Consider the following 16865-nt stretch of genomic DNA (forward strand, 5'->3'; position numbering starts at 1 on the left):
CCTTGTTTTGTCCACTATAAAGGCCTAGTAACAGTAAACACTACAGAACACCCAGCTCTTGCTTTTTAAATACCATTCCCAACTAAAAGGTTCCCTGAAGAAATGGCTGATTCCAGGCAGCGAGAGTGCTCAGGCTGATGAGGTCATGTCCAAAGGCCACAGGAATTAGACTGAAGGATCTCCAGTTGGCCAAATTTGGGACAATTTTGCATAAGAATAATTAATAATAATCATAATACATGGACAAATAAAACCGTTGTGTAACCAACCCCCAGAAATTTTTCCTTGCAAAACTGAAATTCTATACCTACTAAATGACTTCCCATTCTTCCTACCACCAGCCCCTGACAACCACTATTCTACTTTCTGTATCTATGAATTTGACTAGGTATTTCATATAAGTGGAATCATACATTATTTATCTTTTTGTATCTGCCTTATTTCACTTAGCATAATTTCCTTAAGGTTTATGTTGTAGCATATGACAGATTTTCCTTCCTTTTTAAGGCTGAATAATATTCCATTGAGCGTGTATACCATATTGTGTTTATTCATTAACCCGTTGATGGACACTTGGGTTGCTTCCACCTTTTGGCTATTGTGAATAATGCTGCTATAAATATGAGTGCTGCTCTTGTTTTAATATAACTTATTTAATTGTAAATTCATATACTTTAATTTTAATAATGGTTATATTGAAAAACTGGCTTACAAAATTCCTGAAAATTTAACAATTGGCTACTATGCCAGCTCCAGTACATCAGAGGATCTGAGGCACTTCAGCGGATCTGAGGCACTTCGGCATGGGAATGGACATTGTTTGTTGCAAAATGGAGGCAGAGAAGCAAAATTAGAACTCCAGTTTTGTTTTGTCCTCTCCTGCTGGGCTGCCATTCCAAGGCAAAGCCACCACATTCTACACAAAGCACTTCTCCCACCAAGGATTTTTCAGTTTTCCTTCTCTAATCTTGAGAGAAGGAGCCAGCATTCCTGACAGTAAGCATCTTGTCCTGCTATGCCATCTCTACTTTCCACAACGAAGTTGTCAATAGTGAGGTGCACAGCAGGATGCCTGTCCCCTTTTATAGGAGTCGGACTTGCCAATGCTGTGCTCTGGACTCCCAGTCCTTATCTTGAAGGAGAGGGTGTGTCTGTGCCTTGATAGCACAGCTTTCTTGTTATCTCAGAGGCTGTTCCAGGAGACAGGTTTCCTTCCTCACTGTCTGCAGTGATTTCCCTGCCAGGCTATTGCCAATTTCCGGTGGAGGGAATCATCTCTGGAGGCTTTGTAGACTGGGTTAGTTTCCCTGCATGCCTAAACAGCTTAGAGAATTTCTGCTTCTTCCATTGCCCTTAGGAAATAATAAAGATACTACTCAGATAGAGCAAAGCAGGCCTTCTTTCATTCATGGTTTGCAGTTGAGTTTTAATTTTCCGGAGGTGAATTTTTTTTTTTTTAAGTGCAGAATACAATTAGAAGCTCCAGTAGGCAACTTACATAGTACGATTATTGTTGTGAGTGCTATTCATAAACTTTAGTCATGCACTTTGGGGACTCATTAAATTTCATTTAGGTGACACATTTAAAAATTCATAGATTCATCTCTTTTTCTTCAGGGAAGAAGCTGAGAAATGTAGCATTTTATGCGGCATAAGTGAGAGACGAAATAGAGGGGGAAATGTCAGGAAGGCGGGTGTGCAGGACCAGCTGGCCGGCTTGTGTGACCCAGGATGTGGGGTAGTTGTGCAGTGCAGCCCAGGTCCCTGAGGCTCAGGGAGGCTGCCCACCCAGCCAGATGGCCATGTTTTTCACCTTCTTCCTCCTTTTCTCTAGGTGCTATGTGGCAATTTGGGGACAAGAGAACTTCTCTCCTCGTTAAGTATTGCTTGACTTTGTACCTTTGCCAGTCGTTTCAGTAAGATTTATAAATGTGTGCGCTTTTTTGTTGACTATACAAACTGTGCCACCTAATGACACGTGACCATTTATTCAATGAATAAGTTTATGCTGAGATTCCTACCACTTAGTCTATCACTGTTATTTCTCTTTAGGGGAGAGATATTACTTCCCATTTAATAAACATCGATCAGGTCTTGGGTAGAAAGTCCTACATTCAAGAATATCATTTAGATATTAGAAAAAAAACCTCAAAGAGGAATTTTAGCAAGGAGTAAAAGATTTTTTTGGTTTGATTTTTGATTTTGCTTTGCATTGTTTGCAAGGGAGTCTAGCTTTCAGAAGTACTGACTCACTAAATTAAGAGAATAAACTATTGGTAGCTCGATATATGACAGTCAACAATTCTAATTAGATTGCATTTAGGTCAGTTGTGATTTAAAAAATATGTTCCTGTGTTTTGGTAAAGAAAACCAGAATGTTTCTATTATTCATGGCTTATCTTGGAATGCAGAGGCTTTTAGGGATCTTTATTTTTTCTCAGATCAAGAGAAAGAGTCCTTCCTCAACCACACTTTTGTCGGGCTCATAGGAGCACTCAATGAGGTCCTGATTTCTGGACTCCCGTGTCCTTCTTGCATTGCCCAGTTTTAGAAGAATCCTAAGCTGGTTTAGCCAGAATCTCCCTCCATCCCTATCTGTTCACCTTTGATATCTGAGTGGGTCCCTCATTCTCCACTGTCGGAAACCAGCCGACCAAGTCAAACCGGGTACCTGAATGGAGGAGCGGGGACTGAGAAAAAAGAGAAGACAGACAGGGTGGAGGAGGGAGAACAGATCTCACAACTGTCTCTCCGAGTTTATTTCTTATGCTTCTTTTTATACATAATCTGTTCCTTTGTGCATCCCAAGATAACATAATTAAAGTAACATCCTGAAGATCGAGGTACAATCGTACAATCGACACTTCCTTTGACACTCCCTTCGACACTCCCTTTGACTATACTTAATCTTCTTCCTGGAATTCCACAGAACCAGCCTTTTCTTTTTAATGCAAGCAGGCCTCCCGAGATAATCCATGCACTCTTTTGAATTTGGGGAGCTTTAGCTCCCTACACTCCACTACCCTCGCCTTCAGTAAGAACCCTGGTAGGTCAGTTTAGTCAGAATTCCATCTTAACCCTGATGGTTTCTCATAGTAATTTTCTAATCACTGATCCCCTCTTCTACTTGACCCCCCATACACCCAACTTGGCTATAAATTCCCACTTTTCCTTGTTCATTTGGAATTGAGCCTGGTCTCTCTCCTCAAGTACAAAACCCCACTGCTGTAGCCCCCTTGAATAAACTTTTCCTTACTGTCCTATCAAGTGATTGAATAATTTTTTCCTTTAACATATGCAAACTCATTTAGCCGAATGGTGGACAGAGTTAGGCTAAGGGCAGGATATCAGTTTTTCTTTCTCAAATGGCTAAAATTTATTAGCTTAGAGTTTGGAGAAAAGTGTTGGTACTATTTTATGAAGATACATGTGTGTGTGCATGCACACACACACACACACATAGGTTCTTGATTACGAGAATCTCGTAATCAAAAGTTCTTGATGATGAGAACTTTTTTATCATCTGTGGTAGAAGTTGGACTATTACATAATTTTGGGGCTCAGAAGAGAAAGAGTAGCAGCTGGGAAAGGCAGAAAAAGATTTACGAAGCTAAGCCCTGTGAGGGGCTCCTGACCTCATCCACACCTCTATCACCTTTACACTTTCCCTTTAAATGCCCCGTTCTTCTTCAGGGTTTCACTTCATTTTTTTTTTTTTTTTAACTGCATGAAATTCCAACATATGAAAATTCATTTGGATTAATGGGCATCATCGTTAAAAACATGAACAACCTAGAGTGTTAAATAACTACTTGGTCATTTACAGTTAGGGTGAGTGAGTCCTTTTTCTTATTCTTCCTGAGCCACATGGAGCTCTGGGATAATATATTCAACATCAATGAAATTTATAAAATTTATGAATTAATGCACATTATAAAAATCTCAAACAATTTGGGTATATATAGAGTAAAAGCACCATCTACTTTTATATCTCCTCAATTCCTTCTCCCCCAATAGTCTAAGACTATATATATTCACAAATATGTTTTTCACTTAACAATATGTCTTGGAGATCTTTCCATATCAGTATACATTGATTAGTTAAAATTTAAACAAATTGTTGCATGGTATTGCATTGGGTAGACATAAAAATTATACCCTAAGAAACATGGGTATAATTCCCCACATCTCTCCTCTTGAAACAAGAATAAGCTGAACATTTAAAACTCAACAAAAAACACCAAAACTGCACACCAGCACATCTGAGCATGGTATCTGTGCATAAGAGCTACCACAGGTCAGAAACCTGGGTATCGGGCAGTGGACTGGGAGAAAAAGGGAAGCTGCTTCTCGCAGCTGGAGCTCCCTATAGGAGGAGGGGGAAGGGAGAAAGTGCGGCGACTTCCCTGATCAGCCTTGCCTGGGAGAGCTGTGAGCTCCACGTGGCCGGCGGCAGTGCCCACGCATCAGAGAAGAACGAAGAAAAGTGGGGATGGCAGAGAAGTGGGGACAGCACAGAAACAACAGTTGATTTTTACCAGCTGAGGTTTCAAAACCAAACTGAGCTGCAGTTCCCATCCCCCAACCCAGAGGGCCCCTCTCCCCATATCCTCAGAGACTGAACACTGTGGAGCCCCAGGAGAATCTGAGTAAATGCTACCAAAGCTGTTGCTAACACTGACAGGGATTGAGACTGAGGATAGCGAGCATGATTGAATAAGAAAAAAAAGGCACTGTTAAGACTTTATATGAAGCAGAGATCCAAGTGGCTTAGATGCTACCTACTGGAAACCAAAAGAAAAACGCCTTCTTTGCAACAGACTAAAGAGAGACCTTTATATAATAAATCTTCTTTCTGGAAAAAAAAAAATCAGAATACACATCCATTAATGCTCAGGCAGAGAAATAGTCCATTAAACCCCATGAACATCCAAGATGACAAGGCATCTCAGAAAGAAAGAGAAAAATCTCCAGAAAATAAGCTTACAGACATAGAAATATGAGACTTAAATGACAGAGAATTCAGGATGGTACTTCTGAAAAAACTCAGTGGGATGCGACATAATTCACATCAACAATTTCAAGAATTGAAAAAACAACTAGATGAGCATAAGTGTTCTTTAGCAAGGAGATTGAAACCCTCAAAAAGAACCAAATAAAACTTCTGGAGGTAAAGAACACATTGCAAAGAGAGGAAAAATGAAATAGCAAGCTTGAGAAATAAAGTCAACCAAATGGAGGAAAGGATCAGTGATATCGAAGACAGAAATCTAGAAATAAATCAACAGGAAGAAGAGAGAAACCGAAGAAAGACAAATAATGAAAGAAAAATACAAGACCTGGCTGATACCATCAGGAGAGGAAACATAAGAATAGTGGGCATTCTTGAAGGGGAGAAAAAAGAGAAGGGATTAGAAAGCATTTTCAGACAAATAGTTGACAAGAATTTCCCAAATCTAAGGAATGAGCTGGAGCTTGGAATTCAAGAAGTCAACAGAACACCCAATTACCTCAACCCAAATAGGACTTCACCAAGATACATTGTATTAAAATTATCAAAAATCAATGACAAAGAAAGAATTCTCAGGGCAGCCAGGGAGAAGGAGACAGTAACCTATAAAGGAAAACCCATTAGATTATCGTCGGACTTCTCAGCACAAACCTTACAAGCCAGAAAGGAGTGGAATCAAATATTCAAACTATTACATAAAAGGAACTACAGCCAAGAATAATGTATCCAGCTAAACTCTTCTTTAAATATGAAGGAGAAATAAAGACCTTTCCAGACATACAAAAATTGAAGGAATTCTCCACTATGAGGCCTGCATTATAGGAAATACTGAAAGGGATCAGCTCACCTAAAATAAAATGACAAAAAAAAAAAAAAAAAAACCAAAATAAAACCTAACTAGGAATGAGGCAAATAGCAGGCAGATAGAAGCAGAGGAGTGCAACCCTTACTAAGAACAGGGCATCATAAGCTTAAACAATAAGAGATTTGCTATAGCAAGATAGTAATGAATGTTCAGCAAACAGGGACAAATTGAGACAACAATGACTGAAAAGGGGAGGATTCAAAGATCTAAATTTGCAAAGGGGAATGGAGATAAGGCATGCACAGAAGAAAATGGACGACTGTATATATATATACATATATATATATGTATATCCCTTTACATATTCATAATGGTAACCACATGCCAAAGGTTCAGAACTGAAGTATTAACATAAAACAAGAAGAACCAGAGGGAAAATCCACAAAAGCCAACCAAAATAAAGAAAATAGCAACACAAGGACAAGGAAGCAATGGAAATACTGAGCTACCAGAAAGCAAAAGATAAAATGGCTATAAGAAGACCTCATATTTCAATAATCACCCTAAATATAAATGGACCAAACTCACCAATACAAAGGCACAGAGTTGCAGAATGGATCAAAAAACAAAACCCAACCATAGGCTGCCTCCAGGAAACACATCTCAGCTCCAAAGACAAATATAGACTCAAAGTGAAAGGGTGGAAAATGATATTTCAAGCAAACGGCATTTGGAGAAAAGTGGGAGCAGTGGTACTAATATTAGATGAAGTAGACTTCCAAATAAAAAAGGTCAAGAAAGATACTGAGGGACATTTCATAATTATAAATAGAATTATGCACCAAAAAGACATGACACTTATTAGTATCTAAGCTTTCAATCAGGGAGCCCCAAAATATATAAAGCAATTACTAACAGAACTAAAGGGAGAAACAGACTAAAACATTATCATAGTAGGGGACCTAAATACCCCACTATTGGATATGGACAGATCATTCAAACAGAAAATCAATAAGGAAATAACATCCTTAAGTGACACATTAGACCAACTGGACATAGTTGACATTTACAGAGCCTTTAAACTCCGAACAGCTGCTTATGCATTCTTCAATAGTGCACATGGAACATTCTCAAGAATCGACCACATACTGAGACACAGACATAGCCTTAACAAATAGAAGAGGGTTGAAATCATACCAACCATATTCTCTGATCATAATGCTTTGAAGCTGGAGATCAACTGTAAAAAAAAAAAGCAGGAAGAACGACAAATACAAGGAGATTAAACAACATACTACTGAAGAATGACTGGGTCAGAGAAGAAATAAAAAGAGAGATCAAGAGATACATAGAAATGAATGATAATGATAGTACAACATATCAAAACATTTGGGACATGGCAAAAGTGATATTTACCCCAAAGACTTGAAAACTCATATCCGAAAAGATATTTGCACACAGATGTTCATAGCAGCAACTGGAATGTCCTACGACAGACGACTGGATAAAGAGGCTGTTGTACATATATACAATGGAATATTACTCAGCCATAAGAAGAAATGAAATACTGCTATTCATGACAACATGAATGGACCTCGAGGTAATCATGCCAAGCAAAATAAGGCAGACAGAAAAAGTTGAAAATCACATGATATCACTTATATGTGGGATATAAATCTAAAAGCAACAAACGAACAGAACAAACAAACAGAGACTCATAGACATGGACAATAGACTAGTGGTTACCAGAGGGTGGGGGGCAGGGGTAATGGTGAGGTAGAAAGGGTAAAAGGCATCAAATATGTGGTGACAGAATGAAATTTAACTATGCAAGGTGAACATACAATGTAAATATATATATGCCTTACTGATAAAATGTACAGCTGAAACATTGGATTTCGTTAACCAATGCTACCATAAAAAATAAATAAATTAATAAAAAAATTATACCCTAAAAGTTAAATTTTGGTTAAAATGAGAATAAAATAATACATAGTTTTCACATCTTAATGGTATTTAATAGGAAATCATGAGGAAAAGAAGAAGATGAAGCCATTTATCAGGTTAATTCCAAAAGGAAGAAAGATAAAGTGTGCTTAGAGTTGTTAATCTCAAGAACACAACAGACAAACCTGTGGCCAAGACAAGATTCTTTAAGCTTAATTTTATAGATGTTCTTCTCTTGCAAACATGGTAATACTTTCTCTTAAATTTTGGTAAGTGTGATAACCAGCAGTTAGAGGTTGTAATCCATAAACCTAAGTAAATACAGAATAGACTTTTACAGAATATTGCAATCTGCCCTAGGGAATTATATTTGTTCAAAAAATTAAAAATTTTCTCTAACCTTGTAATAATTAATCCATTCATATGATCTCATCTTCTTATAATTAATATGTTGATATATAAACTATGTAAATTATCTTGTCAGGTAATAGAAAATAACTGGACTCAAAATCATAGATAATCTTTTTCTTCTTGTTGGTAGAACAAATTAAGAAAGTTGGCATCTATAGTTGATTTATTTTCTAAAAAAATACAAAATTTCATTCTTTAACAGTAGTATGAAAATAGCATAATATAATATTATTACTCTCCTACCAATGAGCATTTAGGCTGATTTCTATATTGCACTATTACAACATCCTGTGAGAAACATCTTTGTACACATTTTTTTTTTTGTAAATACATGCAAATAGGAGGGATGTCTAGAATTGGAATTTCTATGTAAAAACATATGTAGATTTTACATATTAAAAGAGAAATTGCTCTCTTTAAAGGTTGTGCATTTATAGTGGTATAACAGAATATCTGTTATCCAGTGTGATCACCAATATTGCATTTAAAAAACTAATAATTCAATGGTTTTAGTATGGTCACTGAGTTGTCCGACCATCAACACAATGTAACTTTAGAACATTTTCTTCACCAAAAAGAAACCTGTACCCCTTAGCAGTCAGTCCTCATGCTCCCCTTACTCCTAGTCTCCCAACCTAGGCAGCTACTCTTCTACTCTCTGTACATGTGCCTATTCTGGACACTTCACATTAATATAATCACACAATATATGATCTTTTGTGTGTGACTTTTTTCACTTAGTATAACATCTTCAACATTCATCTATATTGTAGCATGTATCAGTACTTGATTTCTTTTTATGGCTGAGTGTTCCATTGAATGGACAGATCGCCTTTTGTTTATCTATTTCATCAGCTGATGGACATTTGGATTGTTCCCACTTTTTGGCTATTCTGAATGTAATGCTGCTATAAACATTTGGGGACAAGGTTTTTTTTTTTGAGGATGTATGTTTTTGTTTCTCTTGGGTATATACCTTGGAGGGGAATTCCTGGGGGTTCATATGGTTACTGTATGTTTAACTTTTTGAGAAACTGCCAAACTGCTTTCAAAAATGGCTGTACCATTTTACATTCCCATCAGCAATGTATGAGGATTCTAATTTTTCCACATCCTAACCATCACTTGTTATAGTCTGTCTTTTTGATTCTATCCTAGTGGGTATAAAGTCGTATTTTATTGAGATTCTGATTTGCTTTCCTTAATGAGTAATGATATTGAGCATCTTTTCACTATGTGCTTTTATTCTATTTGCATATCTTTTTTGGAGAAATATCTATTTAGATTCTCTACTCATTTTTAATTGGGTGGTCTTTTTACTATTGAGTTGTAAGAGTTCTTTACATATTTTGGATGCAAGTCCCTTGACAGATATATGGTTTGTGAATACTTTTTCCCATTCTGCCTGAGGTATTTTCACTCTGACATTGCATTTTGTCAATCTTTTAATTACTGTCAATCTGATTGGCAGAAAAGTTGTCTCATTGGCTGATTTATATTGTATTTTCCCCAGGCTGAACACATTTTTATATGCTATTAACTATTACTGGTGCTTCTAACATATGTTGCCTGGTTCAGTGTTTTGCCAACTTTTGATTGTCTGCTCCTTTTGTTTCAAAAAGTCTAGCTAACAAACATTTGAGTAAAATATTCTGTTCTGGCCTCTTCCTAGATGTAAGAGCCTGGAAATTTCGGTTTGAATTTTTCTGATATTCAGGAGATTTCCCTAGAATGTGGCACTGCAGGGAGGGCTGGCCCCCAACGCAGCTCCAGGTCCAGGGGCCACCACCTTCTTTCCTTTTTTGTTCCCTAAGGCAGCGCACAGGGTGCCCATACCCTGGCTCTCACAACCACACTCCTTCCGTCTCCCTCCCCTTTCCCCCAGTGAACCAGGGAGCCCAGGTACCAGCAGAAGGAGCAGCCTCTGAGTGGGGATGTCCCTGTGGTCCTGCTGGTTCCTTGCTCCATGCTCCATGCCCCATGCAGAGGGGTGAGCTAAATGAGGGTCCCAAGGGTCAAATAATTAACAATTTTATAATAAAAATTGCTATTCTAAAAACAAATGCTATTAGTATTAACTTTTAAATAGGCAAACCCATCACAATTGCCATACAATTAACTTGCAAGTAAACTTTTGTAACCCACTTATAAGTTTGGAAGACTGTTCTGTCAAGTCTGAGTTAATTTGATCCTAGTCTTTACATTTGTTAACTACTGGTTGTAGCTGTAAACTGTCATATGAACACAGTCAGTCTGAAGTTAGGAATTTAATTTTTGAAACTATAAAGTATATAAACTATCTTGATCTTGAGGAGCTTGCTGGGGAAATCAAGCTAAATTTAGAATGCAGTTTTCCAATACAATTCACTACACGATGGAAGATTACAAATCTAAATGATGGTCATTGTTAGCCCCAAAGCAACCCAAAACCAAACTAAAACAAAACAGCAAAATAAAAACATAAATGAAAACAAAATGAACAAATCCAGGCAAAAACTGGATAGCTTATCAAGACCAAGCCATATTATCCCCATGGGAAGTCTCATTTGAACGCCTAGATTTTAGGAACAGGATTTAGTTGAATAAGACAGATCAATGGGGAAAACAAAAACTTTGGAAAAGGTCAAATTCATTTTGGGCCTTAATGCTCATTAATTTACCTTAAACCAAGTCTTCTTAATATATAATGGAATAAATAATTATGCTTTATTATTTTCATAATTTAGTCATCCTTTTTCTTCTAATATTAAAAATAGTAGAGAGAAAACATAATTGTCAGATGCAGTCATAATAAATTCTGCTTATTGTGTTTTGATGGGCATTTCTTAATCAAGATTAGTCTAATAAATTTATTTTTCATTAGAGCTGTAAGCCAAACATCTTTGCGTAAGTAAAATAAATGCTGCCCTAGAACTTAGGATACTTGGACTCAGATTCTGACTCTCACTTGAGGAGGAGTTTGGGTCTTACCTGGTCACTTCAAGGTCTTCAAGGTGTCCCATGTACCATGAGGTTCTCTCTCTCTCTCTCTCTCTCTCTCTCTCTCTCAGAGCACTATGTAAGGAGCAACATAAAACACTTACTTGAAAGCACTTTAAACCATAAAAACTAGTACTCATCTCATGGCTTTGTTGTGAAGATTAAATGAATTAAAATTTGCCTGGTGCCTGACGTACAGTAATTGTTCAGTTAACATTAATCATTATGATTGTTATCCTTGCTTTCACATTTAAACCTATACCATCTTTTCTATACCAGCAAACAACATTTCACCTTGGGAAAAATGAGACAATAAGTACATAGGAACATTAAATTCAACTTTACAAGTGGATGAATTAAAAACCATCTGACAGTCACAAATCACTTGCCCTCTAAGTCATTTTGATCTTATCCTTTTACATCTGGTAACATTATTCTCAGAAAATACGAATATTTAGTGTGGATTTCCTATTAAAAGAGAAACCTCAGTTTTTTTATTTGCTCTTTGACTGTTTCTCTGAGTAAAGACATTTATATTGGCTGATTCCTAGTTCTGAGCACTGTCTTCTCATGCACTTCTCAGAGTTCCCCACAGCAGGGCAGAGCAGCACCACGAAACGAACGTGAGTCAGGGCTGAGCTGTGGGAATGCCCTCCCCTCTTGGATTCGGCAGTCTAATAAGAAACTCTATGAATGCTGAGTTACAAGCTGTCCTTATTAATTTTACGGGTCCTTCCTGGAGAACATTCATGCCCTCCAAGCATTTTGTGTGTATGTTTGTTCAACATAATCAAAAGGACAGCAACTTAATGTTTTAAAACTGGCTGTTGTTTTGTCGGATGCATTCTTCCATGGGAGGTAAGAGAACCTTGTCCTTGAGACAACTAGTTTTGCTGTTGTGACTGAGCATCCCTTTGAGAAACTATTGACTTGATGCTACTGCTGGGCTTTCATTCCTTAAGTATAGGAGCAAAATTATAAAAGGATCCGCCCACAGCTACATGTTTTCACAGCCTGTTTGATATTTACACAGGGACGCAGACATTTTGTTGAGGTTTTCCTTACATCCTGACTAATCTGTAGGTAGGTCTCTGTGTGGACACAAACAAATTAAAAAATAAAAAATAAAAATAGTAAATGGCCATATAAGGGCAAAATGTTCCAATGACTATTTAGTTGCACACCTAATCACTTAGTATTAATTTTCAATCGTGGCAATGTTTTCAGACAAATGCTATCATGGAAGATAGCATTTACTTTTCTACCTTGCTCTCCATAAAGCTAGGGCCTTCACTGACACCAATATTTTTTCTATGACTTAATTAATGCAAAAAAATCCCCCACAAAAACCTTTCTAACCCCTATTACAAGCAAGTTATAGTGTCTGCAGTGTGTGTGTGTAATGTATGCAAAGGCAGGTGTGTGTGTGTGTGTGTGTGTGTGTGTGTGTTTAGGGCTTGTTTGGCAAAGACTCCACATACAAGCCAACAAATATTAGTTAAATACCATGTATTGAACACTACTAAAATGGGGGACTTCAAACAAGTAAAGAATGTAGACTTTATGAATGTAGTTTTGGGTTGGGAGATAAGACACAGGAGATAAGACCTGTAAATGTTAAACTAGTATTAGCATTCTAAATTTTTACCATTGAAAATGGATAAGCACTAAGGTCTTTCCAGTTCTACAATTCTGATCTACGATAGAAGACAAAGACTATGTAATCAGATGCTAAATTTTATGGCATAGCTCTAAGTACTGCCTTGGAAAATTTATGATGACAATAATGAGCCAAGGTGACTTTTTTGGTTCTAAAAATTGTTACTAATGATTAATTAAGATACAAAAGGAAAATTTCTTATCTTTTTCATTCCTTTTCTTAAAAAACACAGAGTTTTTCCAATTTCTGTGTGCTTTTTACTATATTCTCAGCAAAAATTACTTGAGATAAAAACTGAGGATCATAAGCCATTCTCAGTACTCTTTTAAGGTATATTTATCATCTTAAAAGTTGGCTTTCATTTTAATTTAATCAACAAATATTTTGGGGGCCACCTACTGTGCACAAGATACAGGGAATGTAAAGACATATAAGATTAGGTCTTATTGTTTTACATTATACATATTGACTTTATTATATTTATTGTGATTTCTAAAGAAAAGTACTAATTGTGGAATATATTCTGCCTAGTCTTTTCTCTCTTGGGATAACAAAACATAGGGAATGCTTTTCTTGTGTGTCCACATAAAAGAGCCACAATATCTGTGGCTTCTCAGAAGTCAGTGGCTATTCTCAGACCGTAATTTCAATACTGGCAGACTCTACTACACAAATACTTCCAAATCCACATCCCTAGCTTTGAACACTTCTGAATTCCAGCCATAAAAACCACTTAGTGGAAATGCATTTGGATATCCTGCTTACCTCAGATGAACTTAATTGTGTCATTATTATCCACGTCCCTTTCCCCAACAGAATTCTCTAATGGTGTGTTTGTCTAGGGTTGCAACTTCTGAGTCATCTTAGACTTCTTCCTTATATAGCATGATCAGTCACTAAAGCCTGTCAATTCTTACTCTGTAATTTCTCTAGCGCTAGACCCCTTCTTTTGACTTCTGAAGTCATTGCTCTAAGTTTAAGCCTTTGTCTTACCTCCTTACCTTCAGGCTCTCTGTTCTCTCTTATAGCCAGCCACCATTTTTATATTAACCTTCCAAAAGCATGACTTAGATCTCTAAAGGTGTTTCCAGTTCAAAGATATTATAATTCTATTACTCAAGAACATTTAGAACTTCCCTGTTATTTAGATGATCAAGCCCAAATTGGCATTCAAAATATTTCCAGTCTAGTTCCAACACAACACACGTTTCCAGTGATGTCATCCATTATGCTCATATTGGAACCCCCGCAGCAGTTTTGGTAGTGCATTCATGCCTTAGCATTCTTCCACATCTTGTTTATTTGCTGTTTTTCTCTGTATTTACATGTTAATCACCTGTCCAAGCTGAGCCCTGGTATCAGTTTTTCTTTTTTAATTGAATCTTCCTTGACTTTTATACGCAGTGTTCTCTCCACCGGTTGAATCAACAGCAATGTCTGTGCTCATATATAGGCTTGTTGTGTGTAAGATGTTTATAATTCTCCCATTTAAATGGAGGCTGTCCTTTATTGTCTATGTCTTCTGTTGCAGATAAAGCAGCTCTCAGGACATATCTGTTGATCGGCCAACTGAACAAATGATTTAGTAAATAGAAATGAATGAAAAGATAGGCCAAGCTGACTCGGACTCAAAACCTTGTATATAATTTTGATTACTTAAAAGTTCGAGAATGACATTATGTTCCTCCCAAATGCTTTGACTGGACTGTAGTCAAGTCAGGAAGATATCATCTGTCCTTCTGGAGGAAATTATAGGCTTGGGAAGTTAGTCAGGAAGTTTCTGCTGAAGTGCCCAAAGGGTGCCTTTTGAGCCTCAAGCCTCTGAATATTCCATGAAGACTACAAGACATTTACAGAGAAATAAGAGTTCAAGATTTGTCTTTGCCCTGTCCAGAATACATTGAAAACCAAAAGTCAACATCCCTAATCTTCCTCCCAGACTTCTGAGAAATGTCTCTACCAAGAAGGCCCGAGCATCCCTCTGCATTCAGTCTACAGGTTTTCACAAATATCCCCCAACCCGTGCTGGAGGTTCATCATTGCAGTTGCCAGCTTCAGTTTTGGTGTGGGGCACTCTACCCTCAGAGCTGTCCAAGTGCATGGCATGATTGGAATTACCTTAGGATTCAAGGCAAAGAGTTTACCTGCCAAACTGACACACATACAAGTCCTCTCAGTACTTCAGGGTCTATGTAGTAACTTCCTGTGGGTAATGGAACTGAGAGGGAAACTAATTGACTCACTTTGTATTCTCTTTAATGACAATAATATGCACCATTAAGGCTTGTATATTTGTATGGAGTAAGCATGATGAAATATTAAAATGTTATTTTGTTGTATTTTTAGGTTGTTTTATTGTGCTGTAGTTCAAAAAGTGAAATGAAGAATTTGACTACAGACCTTCATTCTCTTACTAATCAGTCGTTTGTGTACATGGTTGAGATATTTCCCTTTGGCCCATTTTCTATGATCATCACTACTGTAATTCTGTGAGGTTGCTGACCAAACAAGTTTACTTCTAGAAGTTCTAATTATGCCACCTTTCTATGATTTGGTTCCTATTCAGCAGCCAAAGGAACTTCCTCTCTCCTTTCACATGCTTGTTGTTTGGGAAAGAAAAAGAACCTTTTTTTGATACTGTGATAATGATTTAGTGTGAGGCTAGGATTTCATAATAATCAAAGAATATGCCTACAAATATTCCTCTATTTCTCCTTTTCTTAGGAAGTTCACTGAATAGCACTGTATCAGAGCCTCTGCTTCTGCTTCTTTAATGCCCAAGCAAAAGTATTGTGTTTGCTCAGTCTCCCCCTCCAAAAATACTCCCTCTAGAACTGTTTGACATTTTCTAGTCTTTGAAGATTCTCAGGTGCTGTGATTTCTAGTGAATCTTGGTTAATTTTAAACAAATGACTACTTAATGTTAGTACCACTATGGTGACAGAAGCACATTGAGAAATTAGTAACATTAATAAATGACTGACACATAGTGCAGGATACTGAAGACAACTCTTTTGACCAGGAACCATTCATTCATTCATTCATTCATTCAACAAATAATTCAAAAGCACCTGCTTTGTACCAAGAGGCCATGCTAGTAACTGGGGATAAAATGAGGAGCAAGGTAAGAAAATTCATCTTTATGGATCTTATGTTTTAGTAGGCAAGACAGATGATAAGCAAGTAGACAAGTGAATAAATAACCACTGCACATTGTATTATGCGTTATTAAGGAAATAACCAAGCATTGCAATGGGTGGTCATGGAAGGCTTCTCAAAAGAGGTGACATTTATGTTGAGATTTGATGACTATAAAGAAGCTAGATACATGAAAAGTCAAGGAAGAGACTTTCAAAAAGATTGAACAGTAAGTATAAAGACCTGAAGGGAAAAAGTAAAACTATAGGAGTTGGAGAAATGGGTAGAATCCAAATTATGTTGAGGAAACTTGAGGAACAGATATGGAGATTGATTTTTATAAAACTGTAAGTGGAATGGAAAGACTTGAAGGGTTGTAATTGGGGTTGTGGTAGGAAGTGAATTTTATATTGAAAGATCATTCTGGCTGCTGTGAAGAGGTGAGAATTGGGGAAAGGTTAGAAGCAGGCCAGTTAGGACATGTATGTGCAGAATGTCTTATACTCTATCCTCGGTGGCTAATCCATATAGATTACTTCAGCAGGGTTCCCATGCCCTCTGGCTTCAGTAGGATTTGGCCAAGACTCAGCCAGAGATCAGAGAAAGGGAGTGAGGTCAGGCTAATTATTCACCTGGATTCTTTCCTGCAAGGGCTGGGTTCCTTAACTAAGATCTTTGATTCTCTTGAGGTGGCCTACTCTTTAGGATTCTTTCTCCTTTTGGGTTCTATAACCTTAACCTCATTCTTTAGAAGTTATAACAGCTCTGCTACTGCTAGCCTGGGTTTCTGCGATCCTTGTTCCCTTAACCCTGTATGCTCGCTTGAAGAGAAACCTAAAGCTCTCAGTCATCAGGGTTGGACAGATTGTTTCAGGCTAAATCACTCCTCTCCTTTCTTTCTTTCTTTCTTTCTT

This window comes from Pteropus medius, unplaced genomic scaffold, assembly GCF_902729225.1.
Source record: "Pteropus medius unplaced genomic scaffold, Ma_sr-lr_union100, whole genome shotgun sequence".
NCBI classification, from domain to species: Eukaryota; Metazoa; Chordata; class Mammalia; order Chiroptera; family Pteropodidae; genus Pteropus; species Pteropus medius.